The sequence below is a fragment of the Bubalus kerabau genome, chromosome 1 (genome assembly GCF_029407905.1).
Source record: "Bubalus kerabau isolate K-KA32 ecotype Philippines breed swamp buffalo chromosome 1, PCC_UOA_SB_1v2, whole genome shotgun sequence".
NCBI lineage: Eukaryota > Metazoa > Chordata > Mammalia > Artiodactyla > Bovidae > Bubalus > Bubalus kerabau.
The window spans coordinates 252,744,231-252,757,085 of NC_073624.1; the positions used below are offsets into that span (position 1 = coordinate 252,744,231).

A 12,855-nucleotide genomic window follows, 5' to 3' on the forward strand; every position below is an offset into this window, starting at 1 on the left:
ATGAAGTGAACATTGACACCCTGGCCAACAGAGTAGAGGATCAGAAGACACCACTGTTTAGCTACATTATTACAAACTCACAAAGATATAACATCACTTCAGGCATTACAATTTGTAAGTTTATTTTCTCTCACTACCAATGTAATTGTATAATATAGAAACTTTAGCAAATATCAAATGAGTCAGCAGTTTTGCAAACAAATTAATATCTTGTTTAATAAAGAAAATTATAGCATTTTCAGGATTTTCTCAAGCAGGTAGTAGGGATAGATTTTCTTATTTACAGGCTATTTAACAAATGTTCTTTTACAAGTTCATCTTGTGTCAGTCACACAAACGGAGTCCAGTTCCCATCCAGGAGGTTAAGAGAGAAAACACTCAGAGATTTGACGTCACTTCACCCCACCTAATGACTTCACTTTCCATTTGACTAGCTTGTGTTGTCTGGCTGAGTTATTCATTGAACTAAAAAATATACCAACCAAATTAAAGCTTCAATCTTCACTTGCACTTCGTATGCAAGGATTAACCACTATGCCGATGATCCAGAAACTCATAAACTGAGTAATTTTTAGACATAGAGTTTTGGGTGCAGAAATAGAATAAGATAGTCCTTTCTTTTCCTTGACCAAATAGTTAATAATATCGTCATCCATTGTTTAGTTGTAAACTGGCATGGGCTGTTAGCCAGTGAAATGTCTTAGCCGGGCTTTATTCATGTGTCTTGCCCACGGTCTGTCTCCTCACAATTTCTCTGTGTATCCTGCAGTTTATCTTAGTGCTGCAGTGTTTGCCTACACTATCCTAATAGTATCTACAGGAGAAAGTTCTGGCGTTTCAAGGTAATGTTTGCAGAGAATCTCCCCTGTACCTTATTAATTGCAAACTAAGTAAGATTCCACTCAAAAAGGTATCCTAAAATGCTGGTATGATTATATCAAGCAAGAGGTAGAAGACCCAGGTTCAGATTTCAACTGTAATTTACTAAACCATTTGCCTTGTTTAACATCTTTCAAATCTGTCTCCTCCTTTCCGTGTCCCTGTCACTGCCTTGGTTTAAGCCCTTGTTACATAGCAACCTTCCAGACTTCACACAGCTGCCAGAGTGACCCTTCTAAGATGTTAATCACTTCAAGTCTTTTAATGAGTCCCTACAGTTTTCAGGATAAAGTCCAAACCCCTTAGCTTAGTACACAGAGCCTTTCATGAGCTGCCCCTGGCCTAGCTCTTGAGCCCTGAGGTAGTAAACTGGCAGGCTATTAACAAAATTCAACTGACATATATGTTTGGTCTTGTTTGTACCATGTTTTCTTTAAAATTTTGTACCAACACTGGTTTAAAAATTAAGAGATCTTTGGCTTCTCTTCAAATTATAAGATTATCCGCTCACATGATGACAGTGGGCTGTACTGACATTTTCTCGTTAGAGAGGAAATTCACTCTAATTTATCACAGACCTCACCCATGAAATTTCATCCATTTCTATAACTTGTGTGCATTCAAATTTTAACTCCCTGGTGGCCTCCTCTCCAGCTACTTTTTAAGGTTTATTCTTCAGAGTGCTGAATGATGCCCAGTTCTTCCTAAGTTTTATGCTTACCCTGTCTTGGGAGGTCTTACTCCCTTGCCATTTCTTTATCTCACCAGCCCATTAATTTCCTTCAATGTGCAGTAAAACTGTTGCCTTCTTCAGAAAAGTCACCCAACCTATACTTGTGAGGCACCTGTGCTGCCTTATCCTCCCACAGCATTCATCACACAGTGTAGTGTTGTTGCTTTGTTTGTTGGTATTCTGGCTAGGCTAGCAACATTTTGGGGACAGCCGCATTGTATCATTTGTGACATATTTGTCACTGTGTCATTATTTGCACATGAAGAAGCCCCTGTGGGCCTTGGTGTCATCATCTATAAAATGAAGACTATAGATTAGATAATCTCCAGGTTCTCTTCCTGTTTGAAAATCTGCTCGATACTGAGGTCAGAGGTTGCTTTGAATAGATTTTAACCAAAGCTCAGATACAATAAATAAGACTTAAAGTATGGCATGTTGTGTCCTTGGGCACCAAGTAACAAAGATACTCCCCTCCAAAGCGGAATGTATCCTTTGGCTGGTCATTCCTATGTAGAAGCTGACTGCTTGACAGATCATTGTCCGAAGAAAGCAAAAGACCAATCCAGTAGGTATCTAGTATCATTTACCAGAAACGAATTATTGGTGCTTCAAAGATAGCATTCATTTAACCTTAATAGAAACTTGTTTGGAGTCATGAAAAAGAGAAAGGGAAGATGATGAAATATGTCAGAAATAGAATCTAATTCCAATTTTACAGATGGATTGTGTTGTGCTTAGTCACTCAGTCGTGTCCAACTCTTTGTGACCCTGTGGATTGCAGACCTCCAGGCTCCTCTGTCCATGGAGATTCTCCAAACAAGAATACTGGAGTGGGTTGCTATACCTCCTCCAGGGGATCTTCCCAACCCAGGGATCAAACCCAGGTCTCCTGCATTGCAGGCTGATTCTTTACTGTCTGAGCCAGCAGGGAAGCCTAGTAACAGATGGGTTAGTTACTGTTAAAAACAGAATAGGAAATAGGTAACCCCTGCTGGTGTTAACTGGTTTTGAACCAGGTAATCTTTAGAACTGGTTGGTATGACAATGAATGAAGATCATCTGATCTAGAAATTGAGCCTTCAGAAATAATCCTAAGGAAACAACCATTACTGTGTACAAAGACCTGAATGTTATTATAACAGCAAAAACAAACACACACCTAGCAAACAGCATAAATGTCCAACATTAAGAAATTAAGTCAATATTTTTAAAATGGTACTTTTGAAAATACAAGACTCCATAGGAGTATGTTGATAATCACCTCAGAAAAACCCTGACCCATCATTAGCATTTCAGAGTATTTTAACTTTTATTTCTTGTACATATTAAGGTTACATGTGAGATTTTCTTTACAAAAATAAAAGATTTTGCTCATAAAAATTTGAAAACCACTGGATTCAATAAATTAATTGATATAACAATAGGTAAGGAAATGTATATGTTAACCAAGGCTTCCCTGGTGGCTCAGATGATAAAGAATCTGCCTACAATGCAGGAGACCCAAGTTTGATCCCTGGGTCAGGAAAGATCCTCTGGAGAAGAGAATGGCTACCTGCTCCAGTATTCTTGCCTGGAGAATCCAATGGACAGAGGAGCCTGGCGGGCTAGTCCATGGGGTCACAAAGAGTTGGACACGGCTGAGCACACTATCTATATTAATAAGTCACATTATCTTTGGGTAGTGATTTTAGGTCATTCTTTTTCTTACTTCAGTTTGTCTGTTATTTTCCACATTATCTACATATAACATGTAATTATTTCTGTAGCCAGACCAAAAGAAAAAATTTTGGTTTTTGGAAAACAGAATTAGTTGACAGCAATAAATAGTCCAGAGCTGTTAAAATTTCCCAGGTTACCATTTTTGACATTCAAATCATAGATTTTATAAACCATACCATTATGAAAATTTTCCCATGAAATATATAAGTTGTAGAGAACCTTGAAGATACAGTCCAACCCCCTCATTTTATATTTAAAGATACTATAATCTAAAATGTTTCAATATACTAAAGCTAGAGCTGGGAGCCTGTAGTTTTCTGATTCCATATGTTTTTTCTGCCATTCACCTAATTTATAGAGTGGGTAGTTAAAATTTTCATCTGTCTTATTTTTGTCTACCTAGTCTGAGCATCTGTCATTGTGTTATTGCTTGCTTTTTCCTATGAGTGAAAAGCTTTTTTGAAGTACCAGTGGTCAGCATTTCTCTATTTAGAAAAATTGGCACAAACTATAAAATATTAAAACTGGTCCTAAAACTGTCATATGATTCATTGTTCTGATTTATACAATTAGAGTTTTATAATCTACTCTATTCCACTAATTCAATAAATATGTATGTTCACTCAGATTTATAATTTGGAGTGGGATTAAACTGACCTCAAATAATTCTTACAGTTCGCCTTCACTCTTGGCATCTGGAAGGTAGACATTAGATACATGTTCCATCTACCACACCTTCCTTCTCAGACATGAGTGTATTTGGGAAACTCTCTGACTTACTTGTGTTTCAGGATCTTTACTCATTGCTGAGTTATCTTGCTATGATCACATTGACACCCCCTAAAATGTTATGGCTTTGTGTAATATTTTTTTTATGTATATGTATGTATGTCAGTACTTTCCCATAGTTCTTTTTCACTTTAATGTTAAGAGGTGAAAATTACGTAGACATTTGAATTTAGAGATGCTCAAGAAATAGTGTGAGGTAATGTGTTTCAAATAAAGGAAATTGGGTTGAGAAACATCAGTCACGCCCCCAAAACCCTCTCCCCCCACCCCCACCCTCAGCAGCAAAAAGTGGGTAATTCATAATGAAAAACAATCAGAAGAAATACATGGCAGTTTTCAATTTAGGTGAAGATGATACTGTCTGTAATTAAACTATAAATGAGGACTTTGTAGAGCATTCTTTTTTTAAACTATTTTCCCCAAGAATATTAATATCTGAATTCCCTTAAAATACAGACCCATCAGGCTTCTATCTTATAAAAAACATTTTGTTAAACAGAGTTGTAACTAAGAATGAAATAATTTACACAGTTGTTTTTGCTGTTATAAAATAGTTTGCTCATATAAAATACCATATGAAGTAGATTTGGGACAAATTTTAAAATATTTCTAAATGTCTTAGTTTTGCAGTCTCTTTTCTGATTTAGTTATTCTAATTGTTTTAACACATTAGGGCTGCTGATCATTTACTCCAGGAATCAAGCACAGAAGCTCACAGATTTAAAAATTAAATTGGATTCCTTTTATTTCTTTTTCTGCTCTGATTGCTGTGGCCAAAACTTCCAAAACTATGTTGAATAGTAATGGTGAAAGTGGGCACCCTTGTCTTGTTCCTGACTTTAGAGGAAATGCTTTCAATTTTTCACCATTGAGGATAATGTTTGGTGTGGGTTTGTCATATATAGCTTTTATTATGTTGAGGTATGTTCCTTATAAAGGAATCCAAATTGGAAAAGAAGAAGTAAAACTCTCACTGTTTGCAGATGACATGATCCTCTACATAGAAAACCCTAAAGACTCCACCAGAAAATTACCAGAACTAATCAATGATTATAGTAAAGTTGCAGGATATAAAATCAACACACAGAAATCCCTTGCATTCCTATACACTAATAATGAGAAAAGAGAAAGAGAAATTAAGGAAACAATTCCATTCACCATTGCAATGAAAAGAATAAAATACTTAAGAATATATCTACCTAAAGAAACTAAAGACCTATATATAGAAAACTATAAAACACTGGTGAAAGAAATCAAAGAGGACACTAATAGATGGAGAAATATACCATGTTCATGGATTGGAAGAATCAGTATAGTGAAAATGAGTATACTACCCAAAGCAATTTATAGATTCAATGCAATCCCTATCAAGCTACCAACGGTATTCTTCACAGAGCTAGAACAAATAATTTCACAATTTGTATGGAAATACAAAAAACCTCGAATAGCCAAAGCGATCTTGAGAAAGAAGAATGGAACTGGAGGAATCAACCTACCTGACTTCAGACTCTACTACAAAGCCACAGTCATCAAGACAGTATGGTACTGGCACAAAGACAGAAATATCGATCAATGGAACAAAATAGAAAGCCCAGAGATAACTCCACGCACATATGGACACCTTATCTTTGACAAAGGAGGCAAGAATATACAATGGATTAAAGACAATCTCTTTAACAAGTGGTGCTGGGAAGTCTGGTCAACCACTTGTAAAAGAATGAAATTAGAGCACTTTCTAACACCATACACAAAAATAAACTCAAAATGGATTAAAGATCTAAACATAAGACCAGAAACTATAAAACTCCTAGAGGAGAACATAGGCAAAACACTCTCCGACATACATCACAGCAGGATCCTCTATGACCCACCTCCCAGAATATTGGAAATAAAAGCAAAAATAAACAAATGGGACCTAATTAAACTTAAAAGCTTCTGCACAACAAAGGAAACTATAAGCAAGGTGAAAAGACAGCCTTCAGAATGGGAGAAAATAATAGCAAATGAAGCAACTGACAAACAGCTAATCTCAAAAACATGCAAGCAACTCCTACAGCTCAATTCCAGAAAAATAAATGACCCAATCAAAAAATGGGCCAAAAAACTAAATAGACATTTCTCCAAAGAAGACATACAGATGGCTAACAAACACATGAAAAGATGCTCAACATCACTCATCAGAGAAATGCAAATCAAAACCACTATGAGGTACTATTTCATGCCAGTCAGAATGGCTGCGATCCAAAAGTCTACAAGCAATAAATGCTGGAGAGGGTGTGGAGAAAAGGGAACCCTCTTACACTGTTGGTGGGAATGCAAACTAGTACAGCCACTCTGGAGAACAGTGTGGAGATTCCTTAAAAAACTGGAAATAGAACTGCCTTATGATCCAGCAATCCCACTGCTGGGCATACACACTGAGGAAACCAGAAGGGAAAGAGACACGTGTACCCCAATGTTCATCGCAGCACTGTTTATAATAGCCAGGACATGGAAGCAACCTAGATGTCCATCAGCAGATGAATGGATAAGAAAGCAGTGGTACATATACACAATGGAGTATTACTCAGCCATTAAAAAGAGTACATTGAATCAGTTCTAATGAGGTAGATGAAACTGGAGCCTATTATACAGAGTGAAGTAAGCCAGAAAGAAAAACACCAATACAGTATACTAACGCATATATGTGGAATTTAGAAAGATGGTAACAATAACCGTGTATCGAAGACAGCAAAAGAGACACTGATGTATAGAACAGTCTTTTGGACTCTGTGGGAGAGGGAGAGGGTGGGAAGATTTGGGAGAATGGCATTGAAATACGTAAAATATCATATATGGAACGAGTTTCCAGTCCAGGTTCAATGCACGATACTGGATGCTTGGGGCTGGTGCACTGGGACGACCCAGAGATATGGTATGGGGAGGGAGGAGGGAGGAGGGTTCAGGATGGGGAACACATGTATACCTGTGGTGGATTCATTTCGATATTTGGCAAAACCAATACAATATTGTAAAATTTAAAAATAAAATTAAAAAAAAAATTAAATCGGATTTGTAAACAACTTAATAACTTGAAGTTACATGCAGTGTTACTATCTCATGATTAAACTTTAGTGCAGTGCTACCAATGAAGCATTCCAAGCTAAGAACATTGTGCCACTAGCTGAAAATTGCAATATTGTGACTCTTCTTGGTTAAAATTTCTATTGAAATTCCTATTATATATAGTTTTAGAGTAGTAGCCACTATTTGAGTTCATTTTCCAAATAAGAAGCCATATTTTATTCATATATATATATAACAGCTTTTGGAGCACACACATGTATTACTTCATTTAGTTTTTACACAAAACCTGTGAGAGAGGGAGATGAAAGATTATTCAAAAGTGAGGATAGTGAGGTTAGTGTGATACCCGAAATTTCATGGCTGTGCAGAGGTTTATAGAACCTGCTGTGTATCTACCATTATTTCCACTAATCTTTTAGCCTCTATAAATAAATGTGAATATCCTAGAATTTCTTGCAACTTCATAAAAGCAAATTGCTAGCTTGTACATACATTCAGTTCAGTTCAGTCGCTCAGTCGTGTCTGACTCTTTGCAACCCCATGAATCGCAGCACACCAGGCCTCCCTGTCCATCACCAGCTCCCGGAGTTCACTGAGACTCACGTCCATCGAGTCAGTGATGCCATCCAGCCATCTCATCCTCTGTCGTCCCCTTCTCCTCCTGCCCCCAATCCCTCCCAGCATCAGAGTCTTTTCCAATGAGTCAACTCTTCACATGAGGTGGCCAAAGTACTGGAGTTTCAGCTTCAGCATCATTCCTTCCAAAGAAATCCCAGGGCTGATCTCCTTCAGAATGGACTGGTTGGATCTCTTTGCAGTCCAAGGGACTCTCAAGAGTCTTCTCCAACACCACAGTTCAAAAGCATCAATTCTTCGGTGCTCAGCCTTCTTCACAGTCCAACTCTCACATCCATACATGACCACTGGAAAAACCATAGCCTTGACTAGACGAACCTTTGTTGGCAAAGTAATGTCTCTGCTTTTGAATATGCTATCTCGGTTGGTCATAACTTTCCTTCCAAGGAGTAAGTGTCTTTTAATTTCATGGCTGCAGTCACCATCTGTAGTGATTTTGGAGCCCAAAAAAATAAAGTCTGACACTCTTTCCACTGTTTCTCCATCTATTTCCCATGAAGTGAGGGGACTGGATGCCATGATCTTCGTTTTCTGAGTGTTGAGCTTTAAGCCAACTTTTTCACTCTCCTCTTGCACTTTCATCAAGAGGCTTTTGAGTTCCTCTTCATTTTCTGCCATAAGGGTGGTATCATCTGCATATCTGAGGTTATTGATTATAAGGACAATTAATTTAAAAAAACATAAAATACCAAATATTTTCTATTGGTACAAAATGATTTTGAAATGTTGTGTATACACTGTTCATAATGGCTACCTCTGACGTGGGTATGGATTGCAATTGGGGACAGGGATGAGTATCTCAAAGAAGATTTTAGCTTTAGGTAACGTACAGTCTAAATACATTCATGTATGACGTAAAGTACAGTGTAAATACATTCCTGTATGACTTACTGAATTAAAAGTAAAATAATTTTTTTTAAACTGTAAAGAACATAGAGTTGGATTCTGGGAGTTATTGGCCTATACCAGGAAGGAGAAGAGATTAGATAGAGAGTAAAGTGGGAGTTGCTATGGTTTTTGTAAATAAAAACAGGTCGTTAACATTGTCTTCGGAATCTCTATGTAATATTTTTTTTGTAGCTTATTTTGACCTACTGTTTGACAGAAACAAAAAATTGAAAGTAAGTATCTTTTCACAATTTTAAGTATCTTTTCAGAACCATTCTAGTTTGTTCATAGTTTTGGGAAATAGTCTGCCATCAAAGAGAAATTGGCTGTGGTGCTATATTGTGCAACAAATTAATATCAATCAAAGTGGGGGGTGATGTTTGTTTCATCACAATAGCTTTGGTAAATTAAAAGTAATAAATTCACTTGAAAACCATGAGTATGTTCTTGTAATTCTGCATGGTATCATTTTTTTTTGGTCCTGTTGGTAATTCCTTTGGGCTTTGTCCAGAGGGGCGGAGGCATGGACTGTGATTACCTCTGCTGTCACTCCACCCTCCTGGAATGTAGCATCTGATTTACAAAAACGAAAACCATGACTTTTCACAGGAGCCTGCTATTACTTTTCTCAAAGTTTGTTTGAATCAGAGTGGGATTAGTGTAAAATATCCCCTGCCCTTGGCTTGTGTTCCTTTAGAAAAGTCAGAATATCCAGCCCTTAATTCTTGGTTAGTAAGATAATATCCATAGCTGGGCGAGGTTCTGGAATAATTTGGCATAGCACATCTCTGACTGAAATCTAAATGTGACCCTTGGGACCAAAGGACTATGAATTGGTCTGCCTGTCTAAATTTCAGTGTTTCTCCACTAATCAACGTCATGTCTAAAATCTCTAAAAGAGCTTCCTGTTACAGCTCTTCTTTAACCTTTTTGACTCACAAACGTACTTTTCTGTCTGACAGCATGCCACCTTTATTCCATGCCCAAAGCAGCCTCAGCGATCCTCACCCTCACTTAGTGGCTCTCTGAAGCAATTCTCCAAGATAAACTTTGTAATACAGGCAACCTTCTATATTTGAGATAACAGTAATAGTGATAGCAATAATAACAGCAGCCATAATTTATTTAGCACCTACTGTGTTTTCAGCATTCACTGCAGAGATTTTGTAACAGTCTTTCAAGGTAGGTCTAGGTATCTGCAAGTTAGGTCCTGTTACCCTCAATCAGCTCATGATGAAATGGAGACACGGCAAGGTAAGGATGTAGCTGCTGCTGCTGCTAAGTTGCTTCAGTCGTGTCCCACTCTGTACGACCCCATAGACAGCAGCCCACCAGGCTCCTCTGTCCCTGGGATTCTCTAGGCAAGAATACTGGAGTGGATTGCCATTTCCATCTCCAATGCATGCATGCATGCATGCATGCTAAGTTGCTTTAGTCATGTCCGACTCTATGCGACCCCATGGACAGCAGCCCAAAGGCTCCTCTGTCCACAGGATTCTCTAGGCAAAAATACTGGAGTGGGTTGCCATTTCCTTCTCCAAGGATATAGACCCACATCTAAATAGTACACCAAAATAAGCCTTGCTAATAGCAGGTATCCATTTCTTCTAAGGGATTCCTGCCCACAGGAGTAGATATAATGATCATCTGAGTTAAATTCCTCCATTCCAGTCCATTTGAGTTCGCTGATTCCTAAAATATCGATGTTCACTCTTGCCACCTCCTGTTTGACCACTTTCAATTTGCTTGATTCATGGACCTAACATTCTAGGTTCCTATGCAATATTGCTCTTTACAGCATTGGACCTTGCTTCTATCACCAGTCCCATCCACAACTGGGTGTTGTTTTTGCTTTAGCTCCATCCCTTCATTCTTTCTGGAGTTATTACTCCACTGATCTCCAGTAGTAGCATATTGAGCGCCTACCAACCTGGGGAGTTCATCTTTCAGTGTCCTATCTTTTTGCCTTTTCATACTGTTCACGGGGTTCTCAAGGCAAGAATACTGAAGTGGTTTGCCATTGCCTTCTCCAGTGGACCATATTCTGTCAGACCTCTCCACCATGGTCTGACATGGGTCTCTCTCACCACATAGGGTGGCCCCACACAGCATGGTTTAGTTTCATTGAACCGTGAACTTCCAGGTGTTCAAGGTGGATTTAGAAAAGGCAGAGGAACCAGGGATCAAATTGCCAACATCCGCTGGATCATCAAAAAAGCAAGAGAGTTCCAGAAAACATCTATTTCTGCTTTATTGACTATGCCAAAGCCTTGGACTGTGTGGATCACAATAAACTATGGAAAATTCTGAAAGAAATGGGAATACCAGACCATCTGACCTGCCTCTTGAGAAACCTGTATGCAGGTCAGGAAGCAACAGAACTAGACATGGAACAACAGACTGGTTCCAAATCGGGAAAGGAGTACATCAAGTCTGTATATTGTCACCGTGCTTATTTAACTTATATGCAGAGTACATCATGAGAAATGTTGGGCTGGAAGAAGCGCAAGCTGGAATCAGGATTGCTGGGAGAAATGTCAATAACCTCAGATATGCAGATGGCACCACCCTTCTGGCAGAAAGTGAAGAAGAACTAAAGAGCCTCTTGATGCAAGTGAAAGTGGAGAGTGAAAAAGTTGGCTTAAAGCTCAGCATTCGGAAAACTAAGATCATGGCATCCGGTCCCATCACTTCATGGCAAATAGATGGGGAAACAGTGGAAACAGTGGCTGACTTTATTTTTGGGGGCTCCAAAATCACTGCAGATGGTGATTGCAGCCATGAAATTTCAAGACACTTACTCCTTGGAAGGAAAGTTATGACCAACCTAGACAGCATATTCAAAAGCAGAGACATTACTTTGTCAACAAAGATCCGTCTAGTCAAGGCTATGTTTTTTCCAGTAGTCAGGTATGGATGTGAGAACTGGGCTATAGAGAAAGCTGAGCACCGAAAAATTGATGCTTTTGAAATGTGGTGTTGGAGAAGACTCTTGAGAGTCCCTTGGGTGGCAAGGAGATCCAACCAGTCCATCCTAAAGGAAATCAGCCCTGGGTGTTTCATTGGAAGGACTGATACTGAAGCTGAAACTGCAATATTTTGGCCACTTGATGCAAAGAGGTGACTCATTTGAAAAGACCCTGATGCTGGGAAAGATTGAGGGCAGGAGGAGAAGGGGACGACAGAGGATGAAATGGTTGGATGGCATCACTGACTCAATGGACATGCTGCTGCTGCTGAGTTGCTTCAGTCGTGTTCGACTCTGTGCAACCCCACCAGCCATCGGGTTTGAGTAAACTCCGGGATTTGGTGATGGATAGGGAAGCCTGGCTGAAGAAGGCTATGGCACCCCACTCCAGTACTCTTGCCTGGAAAATCCCATGGACGGAGGAGCCTGGTAGGCTGCAGTCCATGGGGTCACACAGAGTCAGACACAACTGAAGTGACTTAGCAGCAGCAGCAGCAGGGAAGCCTGGTGTGCTGCAGTTCATGGGGTCGCAAAGAGTTGGACACACTGAGCAACTGACCTGAACTGAATAGCAGGTCTAAATGCCAAAGACCTACCTAAGCATTGCGTCGGTGTCATTGGTACACTTAAGGCAGAAGTGAACCAATAGAGAATTTTGTGTCAATCAGGGCTCTTCAGAGTGACAGAGGCAATGAGAGAAGGGTGTGTGTGTGTACGTACACATGTACATACATACACATTCATTCATATCCTGCATTGTAGGGAGGTTCTTTACGGTCTGAGTCACCAGGGAACCCCACATATATATATGCATATGAACATATGTATGTATGTATATGTGTGTGTGTGTGTGTGTGTGTGTGTATATATATATATATATATTGTGTGTATCAATATATAATATATGTATATATGCATAAACAGTTCTAGTCAATATATTCTTAGATAGGAGATTGGAAATGAAAGATATACATAATATATCTGTCAGTGGACTTGTTTTTCTGCCTATTCATATGGGTTCAGGGACAAAAGGAGAAAGAAAGAAAAATCTTTGGGGTAACATTATTGGCAGAAGCCTATATCTGACTTTCAAACAGTGTACAATTCAAGACCCTGAGGCAGGAGGGAGAGGATAGCACAGCTCTCTAAGACCTTATTTGCAGATATTTACCCAAAG

General features: G+C 38.9%; 1 protein-coding gene across 3 annotated transcripts in view; it reads left to right on the plus strand.

The window, feature by feature from the left end:
• Nucleotides 1-12,855, plus strand: part of XRCC4 (X-ray repair cross complementing 4) — a 304,423-nt gene that overhangs the window by 218,403 nt on the left and 73,165 nt on the right. The gene's annotated exons all lie outside the window — the stretch shown is intronic.